Below are 26,399 nucleotides of genomic sequence, written 5' to 3'. Positions count from 1 at the left end.
AGAGAAAAGAAAGGGGATTCCAAACAGAGGGAGCAGTGTGTGCAAAGGCACGTGTGAAGGAGCATTATTTGATACTGGAAACTGGCTTGGAAGGAGGTGGGGTAGATGAGGTTGGCGATGAGATAGGGACCACTCGTTCCCCCGCCCCGGGCCCTACTCCCTCTCTTACCCCGATGGGTAAGAGCCACACTGTTTCATTAATGAGAAAGCCCCGACACACCTTCCATATTTCCTCTCTTTGTTCAGGCTGTTTCCTCCACCCAGCATACTCTTCCCAAGCACCCTGTTTTTTAGATCTTTTGGAACAAGGGATCGTAGACTCAAGTACCTGTGGGTCACAGAAATTAGTGACTGGGCTCAGGCGTCACGTGACCGGAAGTGGGGGACACGAGGCAAACTGGAGCGTCATGGGCTTGTATGCACGGATGATTTTTCAAGAGAAGCAGGAAGTCCACATAGTGTCTTCCAGCTTTTCAATATTGGAAACTAATTCCCAAGTTTGGAACTACTGAATGGGCCAAACGAAACACACTTTGGGGTCAAATCTAGCCCAGGGGCCATCATTTTGCAACCTCTGCTCCTGAGAATATTGCCTCACTTCCCAGTTTTTCCCGCTCCTGCTTCTTTCTAGACTCTTTTGTTCCAGAATCCAAGTACTATGTGACCATCAGCTCTGCAAAATACAAGATGGATTGGGTTGCTCCTTTGCATAAAATTGCCAAGGACACCCTGTTACCTCCAGGGCGAAAAAATCTAACCTCCTTATCCTGGTGTTTAAAGCCCGCAGACTTTGGGCCTCTCCCCCTTTCTTTACTGAGGTCCCCTCTTCTCCATTAAGCCTTGAACTTAGCCTAGAATATGTGCTTTCTCATAGCGATGTGCCTTCATACGCTTGGTTTCCTTTGTTTAGAAACATTTCCCCCCTCTTTTTCGTTCTCTGAACAAGTTATCCTCTGAGACATCTCTTCTATGTCTGCCTTTTCTCTCTCACCCCTCCCTGTCCTGCTAATGTTCCAGAGTTGCAACTTTCACCCTTTGTTCTACTCCTCTCCAAGTAAGGCCTTATTGGCCCAAACTAATGGAGGGGTTTGGGTTATGGGGCAGGCAGAAGCGGGGAGAGGAGAGGAGAAAGGAGAGGAAGGAAATGTGTTCCTGTGTCTAATAAACCGAGAGGAAACTGAGACCTAGAGAGGGGGTAGGAGCAGAATCCGGCCTTGCAATGCTCTCAACCACGGTTATTAAGGGTTATCAAGGCCACCTTCTGCAGGTGCCCTGATTCCTCACCTGGGGCGTTTGATTACCTACAATTAGAAAATGTTTGCTAAGATGTATTGTGGGTATTCAAACCCCCTTCCCCAAACCCCCAAGCTCTGCAGGGTGAGAAGTCCTGGTCCCCAAAGGGGGTACACTCTGACCAGGGGATACGTCAAGGGTCTCATTAAAACTTAAGCTACGGCTGCTGCCAGGGTACTTTAGACCCCATGTGTTTGGAACTGACAGGCCAGAAGAACGAGTCACTTCTCTGGCAGTCAAAATCGACCCTAATCAATTACTAGAAGTTACTAGAAGTACCCCGATTAGTTACTAGAAGAAGGCAGGGCTGCTTTTACAAAGTGGGAGCCGGGAGAAATACATGTGGAACCCAGTGAACCACTGGAGTGATCCCTTGATTATGATAACCTAGAGTTTAGACCCTTCAGGACTGAAGGGTTGGGTCACAGCACCCGGTGATCCATCAAGACCAGGGAAGGTGATAGCTGAGAGTGTGGATAATTAAGAATGGAGAGTGAAGGGGGAAAGGACAGGTACCGGTTACCCGGTTACGGCCCTGAGATCAAGTACAGGAAGGGGGGGGGAGGGGCTATAGTTCACATCACTAACCACCCTCCTCACAGTTCCCATTTAGAAAGAGAGACTCGAGGCATCCACGGAGAAGCTGGGTGGCACGAGGCGGGGGATGTGGCAGCCATGAAAATGCACCATCCAGACCTCTCACTGCGGGGCTGGTGACTGTCCAGGGCAGCGGCGATGGGGTCTCTCCACAGTTCACAGAGGGGTCTCCACTTTACCTTCCTCTAGCTGGTCCCAGTTGATGACTGGGTGCCGCCAAGACACCAAAGCATCCAGCTCCTTAGAGACACAGAGCTTCCCTGATGGGCAACTAGGGATCAAGGACTTCCCACTGGCTCCATCAAAACTTTCTTAGCATTCTCATCCCACCTTCCTTCCTTCGATCCTCATTCCAAGCTTTGGATCTGTTGAGCCCGACGGTTCGCCCAGCCTCCTCCGGCTCCCTTCTGATTTTCCCGCCCAGGCGTTTTCCCCAGCAGGATGGATCACTTGCACATCTGACCCCGTCTTGGCCCGCTTCTTAGAGGACTGAACCAACACAACATATCTGAAGAGAGGAACTAAAATAGCTATGCCTAACGCTGCGGTCCCTTTTCCCTGACACCTGGGGATAATCCAGTCTTGCCAGCTCAAAGTTTTGCATCCACAGCATTGCGGCCCTTCCAGAGAGGGTCTTGGTGGGTATGATCTGGATAGCAGAACACAAAGATAAAACTCAGCTCTGATTTCCATAATAACACAGAAGAGACATCGGGAAACCCCATTTGGGTTTCCTCTGCCTGGGGCCCACACCCTCTTCGATGCTGGGGAGTCCTCATACTCCCGGGCAATCAGTTTGCTGCTCCCTGTTCATGGAAGCTCGTGAGGCCAGTGACTTCCCTTTGGTTGCCTCTTGTATTCACTGACGAATCACAAATCTCTGTTGTGGGGATCAGGGAAGGAGTCAAAACAGAGTCCCCGTCCTTTAGAATATATACCTCATGTTTCAAACTATACGAGTCTGGGTAACTCAACCGGCCGTACTGAAAGTGATCTGTTAAGATGATATGTTGGCCAGGGGCGCCTGGGTGGCTCAATTCGGTTAAGCGTCCAACTTCAGCTCAGGTCATGATCATGCGGTCCGTGAGTTGCAGCCCCGAGTCAGGCTCTGTGCTGACAGCTCAGAGCCTGGAGCCTGCTTCGGATTCTGTGTCTCCTTCTCTCTCTGCCCCTCCCCTGCTTTCTCTCTCTCTCTCTCTCTCTCTCTCTCTCTCTCCGAAGTATTTATTTAATGACTAAACATAAAAAAAATAAAAACTAAAAAAGGTGATGCGTTGGCCATATTGATAGTCCCCAAAGCTGGGGGAAAATGATGGCATTTGGGGATCTCCCCAGAGTGGTCTATGTTCTATGATGCTCCTAATTGCTCACGTTCTCAGTTATAACAAAGAGAAAGCTTCCTGGCTTGTTGGTCCGCATTACGATGGTACGGGAAGAACCTTCTGCCCTGATGGCCACCTGCACAGGATACTGCTGCTGGTGACCAACTCGTCAGCATGATCAGAGATCCTCGTGGCACTGGTGACTGAGTAGTTCGGAGGGCTGGTCAGGTTTAAGAAGCTGAAGATGATGACGTCTCGAGCAGAGGTTACGGAAGGCGTTCAGCGCCAGGAACAGGAGCCCCCAGGGCCCCTGGGAGACACAGGTCAAGCTATGGCCAATAATGAAAAACCAACAGGTCCACCAGAACCCAAGAGGGATCAGAAGGAAGACAGCGGGGCAGCCCGGGACGTACAGCGGCTGCAGGTGATGGATCTTTGAATCTCTCGTTACCTTTTTTGGAGGATATATTCTGGAGGGAGAAACACAGTGTTCCGGCAAGAGTCCTGATGAGCTCCCCACCTCCCACGTCCAAAGACAACTGTGACCGCGGCCAGCAAGATGGCACTGAATAATGGCAAATAGAGAATAATGGCGGTGCCGAGAGGGAAGGGCCTGCTTCTTTATGCTATCGCAGAGCTGCTGAGTTGTACTTGGAGCGGCTTTGAAGGGAATTCTCCTCCTTGTAGCTGAAAGCTTGCCAGCGGACACGAGAAAAATATCTCTAAAATCATGAGAGTGGTTGCTCCCGGAGATGGGATCCAGGAAATGGGACTGGGGTCGGGGTAGATAATGGGGATTCGTCTTTCTGTGTCACGTGTTTTCTTTCTTTCTTTCTTTCTTTCTTTCTTTCTTTCTTTCTTTCTTTCTTTCTTAATTAAAAATATCTGACACAGGGGGCGCCTCGGTGACTCAGTTGGTTGGGCGTCTGACTCTTGGTTTCGGCTCAGGGTCGTGAGTTCGAGGCCCGCATCAGGCTCTGTGCCGACAGCGCGGGCCTGCCTGGGATTCTCTCCCTCTCTGCCCCTCCCCCTCCCTCTCTCTGTCAAAATAAATATATAAACACTAATTTAATGTTTATTTAAAGCCAGATCCAGGAATGATCTAAAATGACCCCACCTCTAGGGGCGCCTGGGTGGCTCAGTCGGTTGAGCTTCCGACTTCGGCTCGGGTCACGATCTCGCGGTCCGTGGGTTCGAGCCCCGCGTCGGGCTCTGTGCTGACGGCTCGGAGCCTGGAGCCTGTTTCGGATTCTGTGTCTCCCTCTCTCTCTGCCCCTCGCCTGCTCACACTCTGTCTCTATCTCCCAAAAATAAATAAACATTAAAAGAGTTAAAAAAAAAAAATGACCCCACCTCTCCGTCTCTGAGAAACACAGGACTGGGTAGTACCTTTCGCTCTCGGGCCCCCTGCCCCTCACACCTGTGGCACTCCTTAGGCCTGGATGTGGCCGTGAGTGTGGATGTGGAGTGCGGATCTGATACGTCCTCCCGTCCCCCCGCCCGTGTTTATTGCAGAGCATCAAGAAGCATCCTCTGGAATCCTCGGAACAGAAGCAGAGCTACTCAGAACCGCTTCAGTCCCAGCTCCTTCGTCGGGGATGGGTCACCAAAGCCATCCCCGGGAACGCAGGCCTTTGGAAGGAAACACGTGCTGTCTGGTGCACGTCCCCCGGGGTCTGGATTTAATGATGCCCTAGTTTGGGTTTCCCAGAAACGGACCCTGAGACAGGGATTTGAGAGGAAATAGTTTATTTGGTAGGTGATCTCAGGTAGGGGAGTGGAGAAGTGAGCCAGGAAGGCAAGTGCACACTGTGGGCGACAGGAAGGGAATCCCAAGGGGGAGGGGGCTCTCAGAGACCGTGTAGGATGTGCGCCTACATGCGTAGACCATGTATGATACTCCAGCCCCATGTCAGGCATCAGTGAGAGCGGCTGCGGGGGATGCGAGCGGAGCAGGCCGGATCAGATAAGCCCCCCAGGAAAAGTAATGGGAATGCTGGGAAGTAGAAGTGGGGGAAGGCCCCAGAAAGACTGGATGGGGAGCCAGCCACGGCCAGCACTTACTGCCCCGGGTCCCGGGGCTGGCATGATGCTCATATTGCCAAGTGGAGTAGAACCCTCTTATCCGGCATCCTCTCTCCCCCGTCTCTTAGCAACAGAGCCTCAATTTTCCCTTGGGGACCCATTTTCCTCGACATACCCTTCCCTATGCACTAGGGGTTCTCGGGGGGGGGTGCCCACCTGTTCGGCTCTAGGAGGGGGCTTGCGACCCAGAGCCTACCAGTGTATTCCACCCCCCTGGCCATCCTGATCGTTTCTGAGATAGGCCTGTGCCCCAAGCCAGGCCAAGAGGCTAGAACTCTCCTTCCATTGAACTGTAAAGAGAGGGAGAGGTATGTCTGGAGTTAGTACCACCGGGGAAACTCAACCAGAGGACGAGGCCAAAACGGCAGACGGCAGAGCCAAGAGCTGAAGAGTCAAGACCCTCATGCCATCACCTGAGCCCTTGGATCTAGCCACACCCAAAGACTCTGGACTGTTCAGGTACGTAACCCACTAAAGTTCCTTTTGCGCTTAAGTCAGTGGGACTTGGGTCCCTGCCACTTACAACCCCAAGTTCTTTACGCTGCGTATAAATGTGGGTTTCTAAAATGTTTACAAACGCAGGGGTAAATGAAAGATTCTGCCATCTGTCCCCATACTCACTATTTCCTCAGCATCCAGGTTGTGAAAGGGAATTCTCAGAGGGCGTTCAGCCTCCCTAGGAGTAGGAGGTTCAGATCCTGGGAGTCCAGCTCGGGCTCCCTAAAGGCAATCGTTCCTAAGGCCACACGAGGAGCCGGGTAGGTTCACAGCTGAGCATGCGGGTGGGCTCCTGGGCTGCCACAGGGGGCCCCTTTCCCTTTAAGTTGCAGGAACCTCCGGGTTCTTGGCCAAGACATGGATGCAGTCATTCATTCATTCACCCTTGATAATAGGCACGAGGATAAATAGGTGAGTTACGCAGACAACCCTGGCCTTCAGGAGCTTTCAGCCTAGTGGGGGAGACACTGTACTCATCACACCAATAAATGGCAAATTCTAGCTGAGACCAGACTACCAACGAGAGACAAAGGTCGGGGCTTTCTGGAGGAAGTGACGGCTGCACTGGGATTGCCAGGGGCGAGCAGGGCTTCGTAGGTAAAGGGTAGGCAAAGAGCCGTCTCGGCGTTCAGGCCCTTTCTCCCCACTTCCTGCCCACTTTTGGGTATCGACCCGCATCACCCCCACCCCCACCCCGGAGCTTGCTCAGCAACTCAGACACACTCTGCCTTTTCCCCACCTTCCAGAGCTCGTATCCCTCAACTCCAGGAAGTTCTGCTTTATGTCTAACCTGCATCCTCCCTGCTGCCAGCACAGCCTACTTTCTTTGCTTTGGTCCCAGGGGATGTGTGAAGGGCAGCTGAGCGCCTCTCCCCTAATGCTTTTCACTCGCCTCTCTTCTCAGGGATGCGTCTCTAGACATTAGGCATCTAGGGTATGTCAGGTACTTCCACAAGGCTAGGCCTTCCCCCAGATGGGGAAACCGAGGCACAGGCCATAGGAATGGGATACTTCGATCTCTCCCAGGCCAAGGGCTCTGCCAGGCAGGTAGCCTCCAGGGAAGTTGCCAGGACTAGTCCTTCCCTGGCACTCCAGAGCCCGCCGGTCCTAGGGACACGGCCCCCTGGCCGTCCCATCCCTTCCTCCAGCCCCTGGCCCTCAGAGAACCTCTGTTCATCCCTGCCTGCCTATTTTCCAAGCACAGATTTGTGCCAGGCCAAGTCCTAAGCATCTTACACATATGAACTCATTCAAAACTCACTGATAACCCTATAGTGTGGCTGCTGTCCTTATGCGTCTGAGACACAGGAAGGTGAGGAGCTTGTTGAAGTTCATACCCTACCTGGGACTCGAACCCCAGGCCGGGCTCCGGAGTCCAGGCCCCACACCACCCTGCTGGCCAGCTGATCCATCTCAGCCAAGCATGCTCACCTCCTCCTCTCCCCAGATTCCATTCGATCTCGTTTCCTTCTCCCTCCCTATCTCCCTCCCTATCATGATTTCGCGATTTCTGATTTCTATCTATTCCTGCCTGTGGGCTGCCGCCTGGGAGGGGCCCTGTCCTGGTGTCCTGGGACAACAGGGGGGGTTGGGAGAGGGGTGGGGGTGTGGGGAGGGACACAGGGCAGAGGTCTGGGTGGTAGAAGGGCCTGGGGGCCACGCCCCAATCTATTTCCAGCTTCGTGGAGGCTCCGACTGAGCCTGAGCCGGGGTCTGGAGGAGGTGGGCAGGGTGGGAGCAGGAAGGGGCTGGGTGGAGCCAGGCCTGCAAGCCCTAATTAAGTCAGTTAATTAGGTGGGGAGGAGAAGCCTGTGGGAGTTAATGAGCTTGGCTAATTAAGTGGATCCTGGAGAATGGCTCAAATTCCGGTGGCTGGGGAGGGATGGGGGCTTAGGCAGGATGGAGGGAGGGGGAGTGGGATGCCTGGTGCCTCCCAGGTGTCACCAGGGTCTGTCTGCAGCCACCACCGGGGTCTGAGGCCACTACCGAGAACTTCAGTGACCATCGGGGTGTGCAACACCCCCCCTCCCCCGCCCCCGCCACCAGGGACTGGTCTAAAGTTACCATCAAGGCCCAACGCCCTCACCAAGGCCATGTATGCTATTGACATCTGGGCCTGAGGTCATTATCGAGGCCTGGTCCTGCGTCACCCGTCCCTTGGGGGTTCAAGCTAGGTTCCCTTTGAGCAGTTTGGGGGATGGGGACAGAAATTGAGCCCTGACCCAGGAACCCCTCAGGGCAACCAACACAATCCCTGTGGTGGGTGGGGAGCCATGACTGCCACGCCCACATGCCAAGTTTAAGTCTGCAAAGCATTCCCGCTGTCACTGCCAGCAGGGAGAGCTGCAGGGCTCTTGTCCCAGCTCACAGATGCGGCAACTGAGGCCAGGGAGGAAGGAGCTTGCCCTGGCTCCTCCTCAGCCTCCTGCTCACGGTGCAGACCCAGGAGGCAGGGCCGTGGGGGAGGGGGGAGGGGGGGAAGAGGACAAGGGAATGTTCTCTTCCAGGCCTGGAGCCAGTCACCTGCTAGGCCGCCAGCTGTTCCGGGAGCTTGGAGGCCTTCTCTTGCTTGAGCCCTGTTTCTCTCTGTGGGGTCCTGAAACGCCACCACCAGGGATCCTGGGGCGGTGAGGTGTGCCTGATACCAGGGCCGGCTACAGAATGTGGGCCTCCTGTTCAGGAAGCAGAAAGAAAGCTTTTCCCTTCTACCCAGCTCGTGCGCGCGAGCTCTCTCTCTCTCTCTCTCTCTCTCTCTCTCTCTCTCTCGGCCTGTCATGGTGGTTTTTTATTTGCTATTTAAGGCCATGCTCCCTTGGGCGTGGAGATATGCGGGGGCCAGTGCAGACCCTCACAGGGGCCCAGGGCCACCCCGCTGCACACTTGGTGTGGAACCTGCCTGCACCCAGGCCCCTGCCCTACAAAGACCAGCCCTGGTGACTGGGTGGGGGCAAGGAGTGGGGAGCTGGGAGCCCCCCCCGCCGCCCAGGGGGGTGTGGGAGGGTGGGATTGCTTGTGGCGCAGGCGCCGTCCTCCCAACAGACCCCACTTACAAATTCAAAGATGAAATTATGAAGAATTGCCTGATGCCACCTACAGAGCAGCAAACCCCAAGTTCGGGGCCCCGCGTGACGGCACTGGTCACACCCGGCCGGACACACACAACCTGACGGTCCTCGCAGCCACTCTGCACGCTCAGTGAACTGCCCCCAGTTCACCTACTTGCTCATTCATTCATTCATTCATTCATCAAATATTTATTGAGTGCCTCCTCCATGCAAAGAACAAAACAGAAAAGATCTCTGCCCTCATTCATGCTAGTGAGGGGGAGAAGGCAACAAATGGGGTAACTGAGTAAATAATTATGCTTCAAGGGATTCGAGTGAGGGAAGAAACAGAGCAGAGAGGGCAAGTCCTCGCAGAGGAGGTTACATTTGAGCAGAAACTTGAAGGGGAGGGAAGGAGCCATACCGATAGGAGGGGTCCAGTAGGCCAGCCACGGGCAACAGCCAGCGTGTGCATGGTGGTGGTGGTGGTGGGGGGGGGGGGTCAGGAACAATGAGGAGGCTGGTAAAGCATGAGAGGAGATGAGAGGTAATGGGGACAGTTCATTCAGGGCCACCATAATAAGCCTTTGGCTTTGACTCTGAGTGAGGTGGGAGTTTATTGGAGGGTTTTGAGCAGAGGAGGGATGAACTTTCGGCGTTAACGGGCTCCCTCTGGCTGCTATGGGACAGATAGCCCTGGGGGGGGGGGGGCAGGAGAAATGAGGAGGCTCCTCACCCAGTTGGGTGAGAGAAGACGGCAACTTGGAACAGGGCTGCAGGAGGAAAGGTGGTGAGAAGTGGACCTCTGCTGACAGACTGGACGAGGGGGGTGGTGTGTGTGTGTGTGTGTGTGTGTGTGTGTGTGTACGTACAGTTTACCCTGGGTACCCGGACCATGAATTTCCACGAACAGGTGAGGACACTAAGCAGCTCTCTGGTCCCCGGGATTCTGTGCCCTTGAGAGTCGGCTGTCATTTTGGGGGCACCCCCCCCTCCATACCTCTACCTTTCTGCCTGCCTCGGGCCAGCTGCTGCAACGTGGAAAAGTTTACATGAACCCTATGGATGGGGGACATGGCCTGGGCAGGGACAGCGGTAAACCCGAGAGCCCTGGTTCGTCTGAACAGTGACCCTGTGACCCTGCGACCCACTGTTGCCACATGGGAATGTGCACTCAGGCTCTCAGAGCTTGCAATTTTTCAAGAGACGTTGGAAATCTAAATCTTAGGATGCAATGCCCTGATTTTTTAAATATTGGCAAGTCAATTCTTTTAATATTTACTTATTTATTTGGCAGGGGGAGGGGCAGAGAGAGAGGGAGAGAGAGAATCCCAAGCAGGTTCCATACTCAGTGCAGAGCCGGATGCCGGGCTTGATCCCACAAGGGTGAGATCATGACCTGAGCTGAAATCAAGAGTCAGACGCTTAACTGACTGAGCCACCCAGGCGCCAGGCACTGAGGCACCCAGGCACTTACCCAGGCAAGGACATTTTTTTCTTAATTAAAAATTTTTTTTTAAAAATATGTCTTTATTTTTGAGAGACAGAGAGAGACAGAACATGAGCAGGGGAAGGGCAGAGAGAGAGGGAGACACAGAATCCAAGCAGGCTCCTGGCTCCGAGCTGTCAGCACAGAGACTGATGTGGGGCTCGAACCCACGAACCACGAGATCATGACCTGAGCCGAAGTCGGACGCTTAACCGACTAAGCCACCCAGGCACCCCAGGTAAAATTTTGATGTCAGGGCAGGCTATACCCCTGTGTGGGACCAAAGATAGGACAGGGGCTGCTTCCATAGGCCCTCTTCCCATAGCAACATCTGCATCTGGGGTGTCTGGAAACCCGGATCCCCCTGGGGCGTGGCTTGATAGGTGAGCTCTTGGCAGGTCTAGGCAGGAGCTGGGGTGAGGGGCCATTAGGAGAACAGTTGGCAAGGAGCGACCCCTGTGAGCCCTTTGGGTGCCAGGCAGTGGCATAGCTCGAGGGATGATATGGTTTCCAGGCAAGGGTTGCCGCTGGTCCTCTGGGCACCCCAGAGCAGGGAAGAAGGTACAGTGGCCAGAAGGGTGAGACCGTGGCCAAGAATGAGCCATAGGGTGAGATTTGCTCCAAGACAAGAGAACCAGCATGAAGGGAAGGCGCCTGGACTTCTCCTTGTCCCTGCCCTAGAGACCACCCTCTACCCCAGCCTCTGCTGTCCCCAGACTCCCCCCCAAAAGCCCACCTCCATTTCTCCATTGCCCTGGACCTGGGCTGGGCTGAGGGGCTGCGGGAGAAGCAGAGAGAGAGAGAGAGAGAGAGAGAGAGAGAGGCGATAGCAAAACTTCCTCCGCCATCACGTCGGGTCAGCATCCCCGTGTGGCCCTGTGCTTCCCAGGTGTGACCTCATTCATCCTGCCAACGTCGGAACGACGGCTGTGCCCATTTTAGTGCTGACGAAAATGGGTCACAGAACAGCTGGGTAACCTGGCCAAGGTCACAGGGACTTGGGAGTAGTGGGAACTGCAGTTAAGCCCAGGGATGTGTGGCTACAAAATCTAAACTATGAACACAGAAACTGTCAGATAAAAAGAGTCCAGAGCTTCACCGCCGGCCACGGGCTGGGCCAGTCGCTGTATGTGTGAGCGCAGCGCTCCCTCTAGCGGCTGGTCTGACACAGTGCAGGGAGGACTGGGACTCTCTCAAGCGCGCTCGCGCGCGCGCGCACACACACACACACACACAGACACACACCTGTTTACTCTCTGGTTCTCCAGAGGAAGACCACACCATCTCCATCTTCTGCTCCCCTACAACCCAGGACCCGTGGCCTCTACCCAGCTGGTTCACCCAAGGCCCCTCTCCTTGGTCAAGGGAAGCTTGACCTTGGTCAAGCTGCGCCAACCCCGGGACATCTTCTCGCTGCTCCCCTGCTTGTCCCTTTCTCTCTGTCGATGCCTGGGTCTCTTTGTCTCCACCCGTGGTTCTCTCAAACTTGGCTGCACGTTATAACCCGCTGGGAAGCTTTCAAAAATCATGATGCACAGGCCACACGGGAGAGGGAATGAATCCGTCTCCTCTCACCATCTTTGATTTCCAGGGACGGGGGGGGGGGGGGGGGGGGGTTCCGGGAAGCCTACGGCGGGCCTCTCAGTTTCCCAACGTCGTCTGCTTCCAAGCTTATACCCCAGATCTCACCGCCCCCCGCCCCCCCCCCCCCCGGAGATCTCTATTTTGTTCAGTGTTTTCCCCCTTCCATCCCCTTCACCACTTGTTATGATACCCGGCTGTAGCAGCTCATCGAGCTCATGGAGACCATCACCCCTTTCCGCCACCGCCATCCGTCTCGTCGCGCTCGGTCTCCGCCCGCCACCACCAGAGCTGCTGCCCGGAATCCCCGCTCCCCTGCCCACCTCCCTCGTGGCAGTACCCGCTTGGCCATCACCGACTCTCTGCCTGCACCGAGCAAAGCCAACACGGCTCAGAGCGTCCCACACCGGCCTGGCAGCTTCCTTTCTGGTTCATAGTCTTTTTCTAAAATTGTTTTTAAGTTTATTTCTTTATTTTGAGAGAGAGGGAGGGAGCGAGAGAGAATCCCAAGCAGGCTCCGCCGCCGCCGCTGTCAGCGCAGAACCCCCCTAGGGGGCTCGATCTCACCAATCGGGAGAGAGCGTGACCTGCGCGGAAATCCAGAGCCAGACGCTTCACGGACTGAACCACCCAGGCGCCCCTCCGGTTCGTGGCCTCGCAGGGGCGCTCATTGCTGCCGCGCAACCCCCGCTGGCCTGCCAGCTGCTTTTTCCCCCCTCTCTGAGAAGGGAAACTTCCATTGCCCTGTGAATCTCCTAGGGATCTCGGCGAGGCCAGGCCCCTGCGTGTCTAACCCGCCCCGAGGCGGTGCCAGTGCTTCCGGTCTGCGCCCCTCCCTCTGAGCCGCAAGGTCTTGGACGACTCTCTCCCACCTGCTCCTTTCGCCTCCGACCGCGGCTCCCACTTCACGGAGCAAACAGATGGATCAGACTGCGTCCCGCCGGCAAAGCGCAAACCCACCCAGCTGCTCACTTCTCGCTTCTTCCCATCTGCTTTGGGTGGGGGAAGCTCTCCTCCTGTGAGGCCAAGCCTCCCTTGGGACCTCGTTGTCTCAGGACTCCGCTCCCTCCCTGCCCCACCAACCTCCTTCTGGCTCCAGGACTGTTCCCACAGCAGGCGGGCTGGGCATCGCCTCCCTCACCCCACGCCTCCAGCTATTTCTTGGACCCCACCCCCACCCCCCTGCACAGTGTGGAAAGCTTCCTGGCAGAGTTGGCTTCTTGTCTCTGCCCTGCCACCTCCGGTTCTCCGCTTTGTGCTTCGTGTTCTTTCCACTATCCTTTTGTAAATATGGTTCTGATTTGTAGTCAAGTTCAACGTGCCCGTAGCTTAGAATCAAGAAAAGCGCACACCCCCCTCCCCCACCCCTATCCCCATTTCCCACGCCCGAAGGGCAAGGCTTTCGACTCGGGGCAACTTTGCATTCTGTGTTTCCTATAGAGCACCTTCACTTTGCTTCTTGCCAGGTTTAGGCTTTCGCTGCCGACTTCCTACTTGGGAAGAGCAGGATTTAGCTCCCTTCCGTCCCCCCCGCCAAGATTCCTGTCCCTGCCCTCCTAATACAGTCGTATCAGAATATCTCTGGTGTTTACACGTTGTGGAAACATTGTGGACATGGAAACGTGGCATTGTATGGTTTCTTCCCCCCTTTTCCTTTTTTATAATAGATTTTTTAAAAAAGTAATCTCGGGGTGCCTGGGTGGCGCAGTCGGTTAAGCGTCCGACTTCAGCCAGGTCACGATCTCGCGGTCCGTGAGTTCGAGCCCCGCGTCGGGCTCTGGGCTGATGGCTCAGAGCCTGGAGCCTGTTTCCGATTCTGTGTCTCCCTCTCTCTCTGCCCCTCCCCCGTTCATGCTCTCTCTCTGTCCCAAAAATAAATAAACGTTGAAAAAAAAATTTAAAAAAGTAATCTCTAGGCCGAACGTGGGGCTCGAACTCATGATGTTGAGGTCAAGAGTTGCGCGCTCCACCGACAGAACCAGCCAGGCACCGCTGGACTTTATCTTCTAAAGCAGTTTTAGGTTTAAAGAATTGTGAAGAAAGTGCATATCCCGCCTCCTCCTTCCAGGATCCTATTATTAACGTCTCGCATTAGGGCGATATGTTTGTTACAATGGATAGAGCAACACACACACCGCTATTCACTATAGTTTGGGGCACCTGGGTGGCTCAGTCAGTTGAGCCTCCAACTCTTGATTTCATCTCTGGTCATGATCCCAGGGTTGTGAGATCGAGCCCCGCATTGGGCTCTGTGCTGAGTGTGGAAGCTGCTTATTAGGATTCTCTCTTTCTCCCTCTGCTCCTCTCACGGTTCCCCCTCCTCGCATGCGTGTGTGTGTGCGCGCGCGCGCGCACACACACACACACACACACACTCTCTCTCTCTCTCTCTCTCAAATAACATAAATAAAATAATGTTATAAAGTCCACAGTTGACCTGAGGGCTCACTCTGTGCTGTACATTCTATGGTTTTTGGTGTCATGGACCCACCCTTGCAGAATCATACAGAATAATTTCATTGCCCTAAAAAGCCCATGCTTCACCTGTTCATTCCCCTGCTCCCTCCCCACACGCCCCTGGCAACCACTGATATTTTTACTGCCTCTGCACTTTTGGCTTCTTCAGAACGTCATGTAGCTGGAATCGTAGATTACATACCCTTCCGGACTGACTTCTTAGCAATATGCGTTTATGGTTACTCCATGCCTTTTCATGGCCTGATAATTAATTTCTTTTTATGGATGAATAATATTCCATTGTATGAACGCACCACAGTTTATTTATCCACTCCTCTGTTGAAGGACATTTTGGTTGCTTCCAAGGTTTTGGCGATTATAAATAAATCTGCCATAAACGTTCATGTGCAAGTTTTTGTGCGGACATAAGTTTTCAACTCATTTGGGTAAATCCCAAGAAACGCTATTGCTGGATCATATACTAAGACTTTGTAAGACACTGTTGGTCTGCCTTCCAAAGTGGCTGTACCATGTTACATTCCTGGCAGCAAAGAATGAGAGTTGCTATTGGTCTCACGTCCTACCAGCATTTGGTATTATCAGTGTTTTGGATTTTAGCCATTCTAATAAGTGTGTAATATAGTATCTCACTGATGTCTTAATCTGCTATTCCCTAAGGACATATGATGATGAGCATCTTTTATACATTTATTTGCCATCTGTATATCGTCTTTGGTGAGGTGTGTATTCCAATCTTTTGCTCATTTTAAAATTGGGCTGTTCGTTTTCTTATTGTTTTTTTTAAAGAAATCTCTGTATACTTTGGATAATAGTCCTTTATCAGATAAATAGTTCTTCTGCATTTCTTTTTTTTTAATGTTTATTTATTTTTGAGAGAGAGAAAGAGTGTGAGTGCAAGCAGGGGAGGAGCAGAGAGAGAGAGAGAGAGAGAGAGAGACGGAGAGAGAGAATCCCAAGCAGGCTCCATGCTGTCAGCACGGAGCCCAATGTGGGACTCGATCCCATGAAGATCCCAATGAGACTATGGCCTGAGCCAAAATCAGGAGTCCGATGCTTAACCAACTGAGTCACCTAGGAGCCCCTAGATAAATAGTTCTTTATCAGATCAATTATTTTTGCAATTTCCCCCATTCTATGGCTTGTCTTTTCATTCTCTTAACAGTGTCTTTCACAGAGTAGAAGTTTTAAATTTCAAGATTCTTTCTCTTTTCTGCACAAAAGTTTTTTTTTTCCTATGTGTTTATGTCTAATTTGATCCACATTCTCTCCTACTTGTGTAAATCACTCACGAGTTCAAATACTTAGGCATTCTATCAATTTCATCTCCTTAAAGAAATCTTTTCTAGAACCTTTTGTCTTATTTCACAATTTTTTTTTTTTAGGTAGGCTCCATGCCCCTCAGTTGGTTGAGCATCTGACTTTGGCTCAGGTCATGATCTTGCAGTTAGTGAGTTTAAGCCCCGCGTTGGGCTTTGTGCTGACAGCTCAGAGCCTGCAGCCTGCTTCAGATCCTTTGTCTCCCTCTCTCTCTGCCCCTCCTCTGCTCATGCTCTGTCTCTGTCTCTCTCTCAGTAAATACACATTAAAAAAAAATTTTTTTTAAGGAGGCTCCATGCCCAATATGGAGCTTGAACTCACAATCCTGAGATCAAGAGTTGTGTGCTCTACCAACTGAGCCAGCCAGGTGTCTCCCTTCTGAGTTATTTCAATGTGAAATGCCTGTCTTTTCATTTCCCTTCACCATCATTTGGGAGATTCTCTTTACCTTCAAAATTTGGGGGCCCTTGTAAATCTGAAATAATCTTTTTCCTACTCTCACTTTATGGACAGTTTGGCTAGGTATAGAATTCCAGGCTGACAGTCATTTTCTTTCATACTTTTGAAAACAGCTCCACTGTCTTCTGGTTTTCCAAATGGCTGTTGAGAAGTCTGATGTGATTTCGATTCTGGATCCTTTGTAGAATCTTGTAGAATATTTTTCTTGTTCCTGTATTTTAAAATTTACTGGTGACTAGCCTTCGTGTGGGTCTGTTTTTATCCTGTGATTGGACACAGTGGACACTTTCTACCTGGAAATTCAGGTCTTTCCATTCTGAGAAATATTGGAAATATTTCATTATTTCCTGTCTTCTCTTTCTGGGACTCTCTTATTCAGGTGTGAGATTCTTGCACTGGTCCTCTTATTTTCTTACTCCTTCTTTCCTATTTTTCACACAGTGGCAGCCCCAGAGGTGCCCTGCTGGGTTCTCCCTTCCAGAAGAACTTGTCACTCAGCTGTGAGGAATGCAGGTGGCTGACAGCCTCCAACCACAGGACCTTTGAGATCAGTCACAGCCTCTGAGCTAAGACCAAGGTCTTCTTGGGCAGCCTTAGCCAGTGACTGAGCTCAGCAGACACCAAGGTCTGGCCATTTCTGCCATCTGAGGGGTCCCTCGGATGGACAGTCTTTGTTCTGGGAGCCCCTCCTGGGTTGGCCAAGAGTTTGTTTGGGTCTGCATCCAGGTCAGGTGCTCTCTGCTTAGATCTGTTTCCATCTAGCATTCAATTCACAGGTGTCAGATCTACAGCACGGTTTGAAGATTCTCCCTACTTCATCCTGCTTCCTCTTCCTTAATTTTCATGGGCATGAGCCATCGGACACTTCTTGCATTCCTAACTCTGTGTCACGACGTCTGTGACTGGAGGATCCAAACCTACATATGTATCTTTACCCTGTTGCTCTACTTTTTGAAAAATTTCTTTAACTTTATCTTCTCATCCAGTGGTCAGCAAATTTTTTATTCAGGGCCCAGTGGGAAATACTTGAGGCTTGTGGGCCATATGGTCTCTGTCGCAACTACTCAACTCTGCTTGTGTGAAAGCAGCCACAGGACATAGTAAATAAATGAGTGTGGCTATGTTCCACTAAAACTTCCTTTCTTTCTTTCTTTCTTTCTTTCTCTCTTTCTTTCTTTCTTTCTTTCTTTCTTTCTTTCAAGAGACTGTGTGTGCACGCACACAGGTGGAGGAGGGGCAGAGGGAGAGAGAGACAGAATCTTAAGCAGGCTCTACACCCAGCACTGAGCCCTACTTGGAGCTTGACGCTGGGCTTGATCTCACAACCTTGGGATCATGACCTGAGCCAAAATTAAGAGTCAGATACTCCACCTACTGAGCCACCCAGGCATCCCGCCAATAAAACTTTATTCAAAAAACAGGTGACAGGCTGGATTTGGCCTGCAGGCCATAATTTGCTGACCCTGTTCTAACTCTTTCAAATATGTTTTCCATTTCTGTACGATATTCTTAGTTTCTAGGTACTTTTTTTTTTATTTGTCTTGTTCATTCTCAGAGTGTTTTTTTCCTTTCAAGATAGCATCTAGTTTTTGTTTCATAGTTGCAATGTATTTTCCTAAATTTCCAAACATAATCATAATCATTTTGTTTTTAGGCTTTCTGTCCCTTGTGTACTCTGTTTCCTCCAAATTCTGTTTTTCTGTTTGTTTTTGCTCTGCTTCTTATATTACAGGTTTTTCTCCAATGTTGACGGTCTGTGGTTACCTGCTCATACTTAAAAGATTTAAAAAGAGCCAATAGAATAGTGGCTGCCTCTGTGTGTGTGTTGGGGCAGGAATGGATTGGGGCATGACGAAACTTGCAAAGGTGTTACCTTACATGGCAATGTTCTAGATCTCAATTGAGGTGTGGGTTACACAGGTGTATACATTTGTCAAAACTCACTGAGAGGCACCTGGGTGGTTCAGTTGGTTAAGGGTCCAACTTCAGCACAGGTCACCGTCTTGTGGGTCATGGGTTCGAGCCCTGCGTCGGGCTTTGTGCTGACCGCTCAGAGCATGGAGCCTGCTTTGGATTCTGTGTCTCCCTGTCTCTCTGCCCCTCCCCTGCTTGCATTCTGTCTCTCTCACTCTCAAAAATAAAATAAACATTAAAAAAAACTCATTGGGACGCCTGGGTGGTTCAGTCGGTTGAGCATCCAACTTCGACTCACGTCATGATCTCCCGGTTGGTGAGTTTGAGCCCACGTCAGGCTCTGTCAACACAGAGCCAGGAATCTGCTTCGGATTCTGTGTCTCCCTCTCTCTGCCCCTCCCCCACTTGTGCACGCACGCGCGCGCTTGCTCTCTCTCTCTCTCTCTCTCAAAGATAGATAAACATAATAAAAAACCCAACTCGTTGACCACTTAGGACTTTTACATTCCACCCTAACTATGTCTTGATTACAGAATATAAAAATACAGTTTATAAAAGCAATCCGATGAGTATCCCTGTACGGGGGGGCGGGGCTGGCTGACTTGGGGGTTCAATCTAGAGAATTCCGGTTGGGCTGTTTCACGGAGAGATCCCTGATGCCAACCTACAAAGTATTCTATTCTTGGCCCTTTAGACTCTAAGATAAAGGACAGAACTAATACAAAGAGAAAGAAAGCAACTTGGAGAAAACAAAGACTATGCAGGGAGAAGAAACTGAGAACGAACAGGAAACGAAATAACAACACTAACAAAATTCTCATCATTAATGTATCCAGAGACTGAGGGAATGAACTCTGGCATGTCCTACCTGGAAAGGTGAGTCCTGACCTCGCAGTCATGGGAATCCAGAGCAGGAAGGAGCCTGGGGGTGATGGTGGGTAGGGGGCGGGGCTTCCTACAGTCAGGAGGTGGACTTCAAAAAATCCTTCTAGTTGGGGGCAGAACTGCCCCCTCATCATGCTGTGGCTTCCCGTTCAGAGACCCTGTGTTTTATCCTCTCTGGAGAATAAACCTCCAGCCTTTGTCAGGGCGGGGGAGGGGCGGCCGCCGGACTGTGTGGAGTGGGAGAAGGAAATCTGAGAATTAAGGCCCTTTTTACACCAGTCCTCCTGTCTCAGGCCTTAGCTCTACTCCCATTTCCGGAGGGCACTTAGCCCACTAACGCTGGAGCCTTTGGGGGTTTGTGGGGTTGGCTGGGGAGATTCCTGCCTTCCTCACTCCCAGAGTGGGGCTCGCTTCCGGTGCACGGTCATGAGGGTGCTAAATCAGTTATCACAGGCTCATCTGCCTTCCAGACTCAGAATTCTGTTGCTGTGGTCTCCTTTCCAATGTATCCGTTTTTGCTAATTGGTACTGTAGTGGGCAGAATAATGCTCCCCCGCCCCAATGTCTGTGTCCTAATCCCCAGACCCTGTGAGTATGTTACCTGGCCAAAAGGGGCTTTATAAGATGTGATTAAGGTTAAGGACCTTGGCACGAAGGGAGGATCCTGGATTATTCAGGTGAATCACATGAAGCAGGAGAAGCAGAAAACCTTTCTTTCCCGGCTGTGATCAGAGAAAGAGAAAGCGGGACCAGAGAGATGCTACCGGCTTATGGGAGGGAGGGGGCCACAAGCCAGGGAGTCTAGGGCACCTCGGAAAAGACTGGGAGATCGATTCTCTCCCCTCAAACTTTCAGGAAGTTCTTCCAGAAAGAGTTCCCTGGGACAGCCTTGTCAACACCTTGATTTTAGCCCAGCGAGACGTGTGCTGGGCTTCTGACATACAGGATGAGATAGTAGATGTGTTTGGTCTTAAACAACCAAGTTCGTGGTGATTCGTTATGGCAGCAAACCCAGGACTAACAGGTGCACTTTGAAGAATCCACTCACTTCCTTTCCGTGGGGTTTCGGAGAAGTTCGGTGTGCGTCTTCAAGCCGCCGTCTTACCCGGGTGTCTCCGCTCCCGCCAGCTTTTGTCTCCACCCCTTCGTGAAACGTTCTTAGCGAAGTCACTTTCGACCTCCGTGTTGCTGAATTCTCATTCTCATTTTCCTTGACCGTTTGGCATTTTTGAGATGAGTTGCCCATTCTCACTCCTCCTTGAGATGCTCTTCTCTTGGCCACGGGGACCGCACCACACGGCTACCAATGCCACCTTTCTGCTGATGTCTCTGACGGTCTGTCACCAGCCAAGAGTCTCCTCCTTTGAGCCCCAGACTTCCGGAATCAAGCCCTCACTTGACATCGTCCCTTGGGCAGCTCACGTGCTTCTCAAATTGAAAACACCTGTGGCAGAGGTCTCACCACACCTCCCCTCCCTTGGGTCTTCCCATCATTCCCATGCATTTCTCCAATCCCAAAACCCCAGGTTCGTCCCACATCCCTTTCTTGCTTTCCCCACCAGCAAATCCCGTCTCCCAAATATATCTAGAAGCTGTCTGCTTCCCCATCTCCAAGGCCCGTCTTGGCCCAGGCCGCCGCCACGGCCCCTCCGTCGTCACCATGACCTGCCCACTGGTACCCCGCGTCCACTCTGGCCCAGCTGCCATTGATTCTCTCCAGAGCTTCTTGAGAGATCGTTTAAAATGTCAATCGGATGTCGTCCTCCACTTAAAAGCCTCTGGAGGTGTCCCAATCCTGTCCAGGATAAAATCCATTTCCTTACCACCGCCCACGCCTGTGTCATTTAGCCCGTTCCTCACCTCATGTCACTCCCCCCCCCCCCGCCCATTTGCTCCGCTTGAGCCACGCTGACCTGATACGTCCCCACACTCCCCTACCTCTGGTCTGCCCCTGGGCCTTGGCGCGTCTGTTCTCTGGGCCTGGGATGCTCCTACCCCCACTCTGCCCGGCTACCTCTCATTCTTTAGCTCTCAGATGAAATGTCCCTACCTCCCCTTATGTTCACCTTATGCAAAGGGGGTGTCTCCCCCCCACCACCCCTCTGGTCATTTCCTTAACAGTGGGTCTGGATCATAGTTGTGTGTCTGTTTAATCATGTCTTCTTTGGCTCCCCCATTGGATATAAGCAGGACGGGCACACAGATAGTATCTTCACCTTCCGATGTCTAGTGGAATTTGTGGAATGAATGAATGAATGAATGATCGCCCCAACAGACACACCGCGCACCTGTTATACGCCAGGTGCTTCGACATATTTAAAATTTTTCATTTCCACAGCCCTGTGAGGTTGTCACAGCTGGGCTACATATCCCAGGGGTTTTGTTTGGTTTTGTTGGGTTTTGTTTTGTTGCAATTAGCTGTTCTGGCCAATAAGCGCGGGCCGAGGCAAAATAGGCCACTTCCGGCTTTGGCTCAGGAACCCTCACATGTGATTCCTGTTCACTTTCTTCTCTGCCAGTGGTTGCAGGGGATCCGGCGGTGGGTGCTGAAGCCCCGGGTGACAGCCGAGTGAGTCACAAGTTGGGAGAAGCCCGGGTCCCCGAAAGACTGAGGGGAGCACGATCCCCACGACACCCCGACCCCTCTGGAGCTTTGCATAGGCAGGAGCTGGGCTTTGTCATGTCCAGCCACTGCGATTTCCAGGCTTACTTGTTACAACGGCTAGCCTCACCTTAATTAATACATCAAAGCGTCCCATGGAGGTGGCTTTGAGGCTTTTGCTGACAATGCCTGAGAAAATCCAACTTTAATTTTACAGAGGCCCAAGGAGGGTTACAGAGAAGCGGGGAGGAGAATCAGCAGGACCCAGGGCTGCTAAGTATGGCTGTGGTTATTGGGAGTGAATCCTGGTGCCTTCCAGGGGGCTGGAGGAGGGGTGAGAGGGGCAGGGGGGTAGGGGGGACACCTTCTCTAAGCCCCTAAGGCGACCCCACCAAACCTCACTGCCCACTGCCCCTCCTACAGTAGGAAAGAAATATTCCAGAGCCTTCCTCCCACTCACTCCAGCCCGCAGCCTGGGTGTCCACATCACTCAGTATTTTTAGCTTCACCACCTGGCACCTGTGGTCACTGTCTGCCCAGCCTGGCGGTGTCCCCTCTCCGGGCCTTAAAGGGCCAGCACCCACCAGCTGGCAAGGAGACTGGCTTCTGCAAACGCTGTATCCCCAGGGCAGGAGACAGAGGGGAGTCCCCCGCGTTGCAGGGTGCCGACATTTGGAGGCGGGAGATGGGAGGAGGAAGGGACAGCAGGATCTCACTGGTGCCTGTCTGTGAGGCCTGTTTTATCTCATTCTAGAGTTTCCCAAAGAGTGGTTTGCTCAAGTTGCTCCCCTGGGCCCTGGCCACAACACCACACCGGTCCCCTCTCAGACCCGAGGCCGCCAAGTCTCCAGGGCGGGGCCCGGGAGTGTGTGTTTTTTAACCACCCACTCCGAGGACTCTGGTACCCTATGTCCTCATATCATCATTCGTTCGACAAGCGTTCTGAGCCCCCACCATGAAAATAACGCTTCTCTCTGAAGTCCATTGCTGTGGGACTCACCTAGGGTCGCACTGAGTCTCCAGCTTGGGCCCTCCCCATTGTTCACTCCACCACCTACGGATTAAGTCCTGGGCTCAGCAGTCAAGGCCCCTTGTGATCTGGCCCCCTGGACCTGGCCAGCCTCCTCTCCCCGATCCCCCTTCTTTCTCGGATGACTGAGCTCCTCCCGTTCCCACTGCCTGTGATGCCCTCTCCTCAACGTCACTCGGCACCTGGGGGAGGACCCCAGGGTCTCCTGGGGCCCCTGCAGGCAGAAGTGGTCCCCCTTCCCTTCTGACTCCCTGAGCACAGTGCACCCACCCTCAGCAGGGCGCCCATCATTCTGCCACGCTGATCTGTTTGCGTGTCTGTCTCCCCTAGCAGGCTGTGACCCCGCCAAGGGCTGGGGCTGAATGATGGACTGACAGCCATGGCAGGGAGTATCTCCCATTCCACAGATGAGGAGACAGAGGCCACAGAAGGAAAATTATAGACTGGGGTCCAACAGAGAAACTCAGGGAGGAACCTGGTCCAGGCTGCAGGAGCCCCCACCCTCGCCCTCCTGAAAGGGGCCCGGAAGGGGCACCTGGGTCGACCCTCAGCCCGCCCTTCTCCCCACCCAGGGTAGTGCTGACTCAGGCAGCGATGGAGGCGTGGGCGGGCTGGGCCGGAGCAGAGGTGACCCCTGTGTCCCCTGTAGACTCTCCATCCATTCCCGGAGTCTGTGGTCACAGCTTGGGTAATGCACTTGGCTGGAGCCCGGGTTTCCCTGCAGGTGGGGGCGGGGAGAGCTGGCAAAAAGGACAATGGCCCTTGGGGCAGGAACCCTCACCGGGGCATAGCGCACAACCCTTTTCCTACAGGTACATCGAACTTGCACCCACTCCCGCAAACATGTATGCACAGGCACAATCACACACACGCCCCCAAATGCCCAGTCACACAGCCACGCCAACCTTCGTTCTCACCCCTTCGCCGCGCTCTCCCTTTTCCGCACACACACACTCAAGCATATATGTGTATATATACACACACACACACGCAGACATCTTCACTTAGTAATTCAACAAAGACTGAACATTATCAGGTGTCAGTGCGTTGCAGGGAGGAAAGGTGGCTCTCAGCTCAGGGTGGGGCAGGGGCTTCCTGGAGGGCTTCCTGGAGGAGGAGGCATTGCCGCTGGGCCTGGACGGTGGGGAGCCCGGGAAAGGGAAGCCTGGGCAGTTTTCCCTGGGGGGGTGACTCTAGGGGAGCAGAGCACAATGAGGTGGGTGCGGTCGGCCCAATCACACAGGCCTTGAACACCCCGCCAAACGCTGACTTCATCCTGTGGGAGTGGGGAGCCACGGAGGGCTCTGAGCAGGGGGTCAGGCCCGCAGCGGGAGAGGACAGGAAAGTCACTGCAGGGCCAGAGCGGGAGAGCCGGGGCGGAAGCTGTGGTGAGAACCAGGTGAGGACCTGTCTGGCTCAGGGAGGTGACAGAGGATGGTAGGCAGTGGACGGACAGAGGGTCCAGAGCAGGTCTGCGGGGCCCTGGGGGGCTGAGCCCCTCGCCCTCGCCCTGTCTCTCCCTCCCCCCCACCCCCGCCCCAGCACTGACCTCTGCAGTGGGACCTCTTCCAGAAGCTCCTCCTCCTCCTCCTTGTGGAAGCACACGAAGCAAAAGGCTGGGACATCCTCGGTCCCACAGCCCAGGGGCCAGGCTGGCGGCAGCTCCAGGACGGGGCAGGGGTGGCTGCTGGTGGCCTCGGCAGCATCGTCCCCGGCCTGGGCAGGGGTGCCCGAGCCAGAGCGCTCCAGGGTCAGCAGCCGGTTGGCCTCGGGGCCCTGCGCCTGCCCACCTGCCACCTGTGCCTTTTCGCTCAGGTTACCCGTCGCCTCGGTGGGTGGGAGAGCCTGTGGCTCCGTCCGATGGGAACGCCCGTCCTGCCCCGCAGGGCTGGGCCCGGCCAAGTGGCTTCCGGCCGGAGCCTGGGCTCAGAGGTGGCTTGCTGGGAGACAAAGGTCCGGCAGGGCCCCTCGCTGCCCCTTGCGGAGCCCTCGGCCCCCCGGCCGCCCGCTGTGCTGCCGCCTGTCAGAGCCGGGACCGGGAGGGCAGGCTGGCGGACGCCCTGTCCGTCTGTTCATCTGTCTGTCCAGACGTCTGCTCCTCCCTGTCCAGACGGCAGCAGAGGTGGCTTCCCTGAGAAAGTTTGTTCTTCCCTCCTGGGGTGGGTGGCGTGGGTGGCCTCCAGGACAGAGGATCGGGACCTGAGGCTCCAAGGGGGGTGAGGCCCGCGTGAGGCTGGCACGGCACCCACGCCGGCCCCAAGAAAAGTTCTGGCCCTCGGAGTCCTGGCTCTGGCTCCGGCTTCTGCCCGGAGCTCGCCTCCCTCCGCTGCCTGCTCCCTGCTCCCTCCGACTCCAGTGGCTGCTCTAGCAGACCGCTTGGCTGTGGGTATTAATAGCTCCACATTCACGCTGAGAAGCCTGGAGGTTAACTCCTTCCCTGCCAGAGCTGGGGAGGCCGCCGGGGCGGGGCAGGCGTGGGGGGGGGGGTGGAACAGAAGAAAAGGCGGCGCCTCAGTTCCGCCCCCACCTGAGCCTGGCTCGCTTGCTTCTCGGCAGGACCGTCTCAGATGCCACCACCTCCTGCCCGCGAGTCTCGGTGCAGCACGGGGCCATCGGGATCTCGGTCAGCGTGCCTGGGCCACCTGCACCCTCCATACGCTCCTCCTCCGGGGAGCCAGGGGGGGACTGGGGGCTCCGGACAGCACCCCTGCGATGGACAGGGCTCTGAGCTGAAGGGAGTATCTCCGGGACTCCTCCGCTCACATATCCACCCCTCAAGCCACTGGATCCTCCCGCCCCATTCCCTGAACAGCCACCATCTCTGACTTTGGGTCCGGTTCTCTCACTGGCTTGGGGGGCGGGGCGGGGCGGGGAGGGGAGGCCCCCCAGTTGAACCGCATGCAGCTCCCACGGGACCCAGAGATCGATTCCCTGCACTCGGACGTCCTACGGAGGAGCATGGGAATAGGGTGGGAGTAGGGGAATCTGGGTCGAATTCGCTTGCTTGAAAAATGTTTCAAGCATCTGTGTGCCAGGCACTGTGCTGGGTGCTGGGGACCCAGCAGTGAAGAAGGCAGACACTGTTCCTGCCTTGGGGGGGGGGGGGTGCTTGCATATGCCTGCCGGAGGCCAGTGGGCCACAGCCCATCTACGTGGAGCCGGTGTGTGGATTAGAACGAGGCAGGGGCAGCCGTCTAGCACCAGTGTGCGGTGCCCGTCACAGGCTGGGTTTCAGCCCCACTCACCTTCTCTGCAACTTACAACCCACGGAACCATTCACAGCGGCCCCGGAAACATCAGGAAACAAAGGAGAAATAAATTTGGAGTGTGAACCGGGCTAGGAGAAAATACAACGGGGAGGTGTGGGAGACGCTGAAGACGGGGACTTGGTTTGCTAGGGTGTTCAGGGAAGACCTCCAGGGGAGGTGACATTGGGGCCTGGAGCTGTGACCAGCAGGAGGAAGAGGCAGCAGCAGCCAGAGATCTGGAGGGAGACCACCCAGGGAGAGGGGTCAGCAGGTGCAAGTGCCCAGAGGCAGGAACTATCTCGGGGCTGGGTCTTAAGGAGTGAGCAGAGTTTTTCTGGGGGCCTCAGGAGCAGAGGGAGCAAAGGATAGGTAAGGGGGCATGGTGCCAGAGCAAGGCGGTCAGAGATGTAGCAGGTATTCATTGCAGGGCTTCCTCTCCCGGGGCTCTGCGGGTGGAGGATGGCGGGGAGAGAGGGGGAGCAGGAACCTGGGTCAGCTGAGGGGCTGAGGAGGTGGACGGGGGCGAAGAAGCTTGGAAGGAAACATCTATATTTGTT

General features: G+C 53.9%; 1 protein-coding gene across 1 annotated transcript in view; it reads right to left on the bottom strand.

Annotated features, from left to right (window-relative positions):
* SBK1 (SH3 domain binding kinase 1) overlaps positions 1-24,973 on the bottom strand; it is a 50,890-nt gene extending 25,917 nt beyond the window's left edge. The window contains exon 1 of the mRNA XM_027051075.2: positions 24,144-24,973. The gene's annotated coding sequence lies outside the window, so the exon portion shown is untranslated. The remainder of the gene's footprint in view (positions 1-24,143) is intronic.
* Positions 24,974-26,399: the final 1,426 nt, after the last annotated feature.

Source organism: Acinonyx jubatus, chromosome E3 (assembly GCF_027475565.1).
Source record: "Acinonyx jubatus isolate Ajub_Pintada_27869175 chromosome E3, VMU_Ajub_asm_v1.0, whole genome shotgun sequence".
Taxonomy (NCBI): domain Eukaryota; kingdom Metazoa; phylum Chordata; class Mammalia; order Carnivora; family Felidae; genus Acinonyx; species Acinonyx jubatus.
The sequence above is the reverse complement of the archived record's forward strand: the minus strand, read 5'-3'. Positions and strand labels throughout refer to the sequence as shown.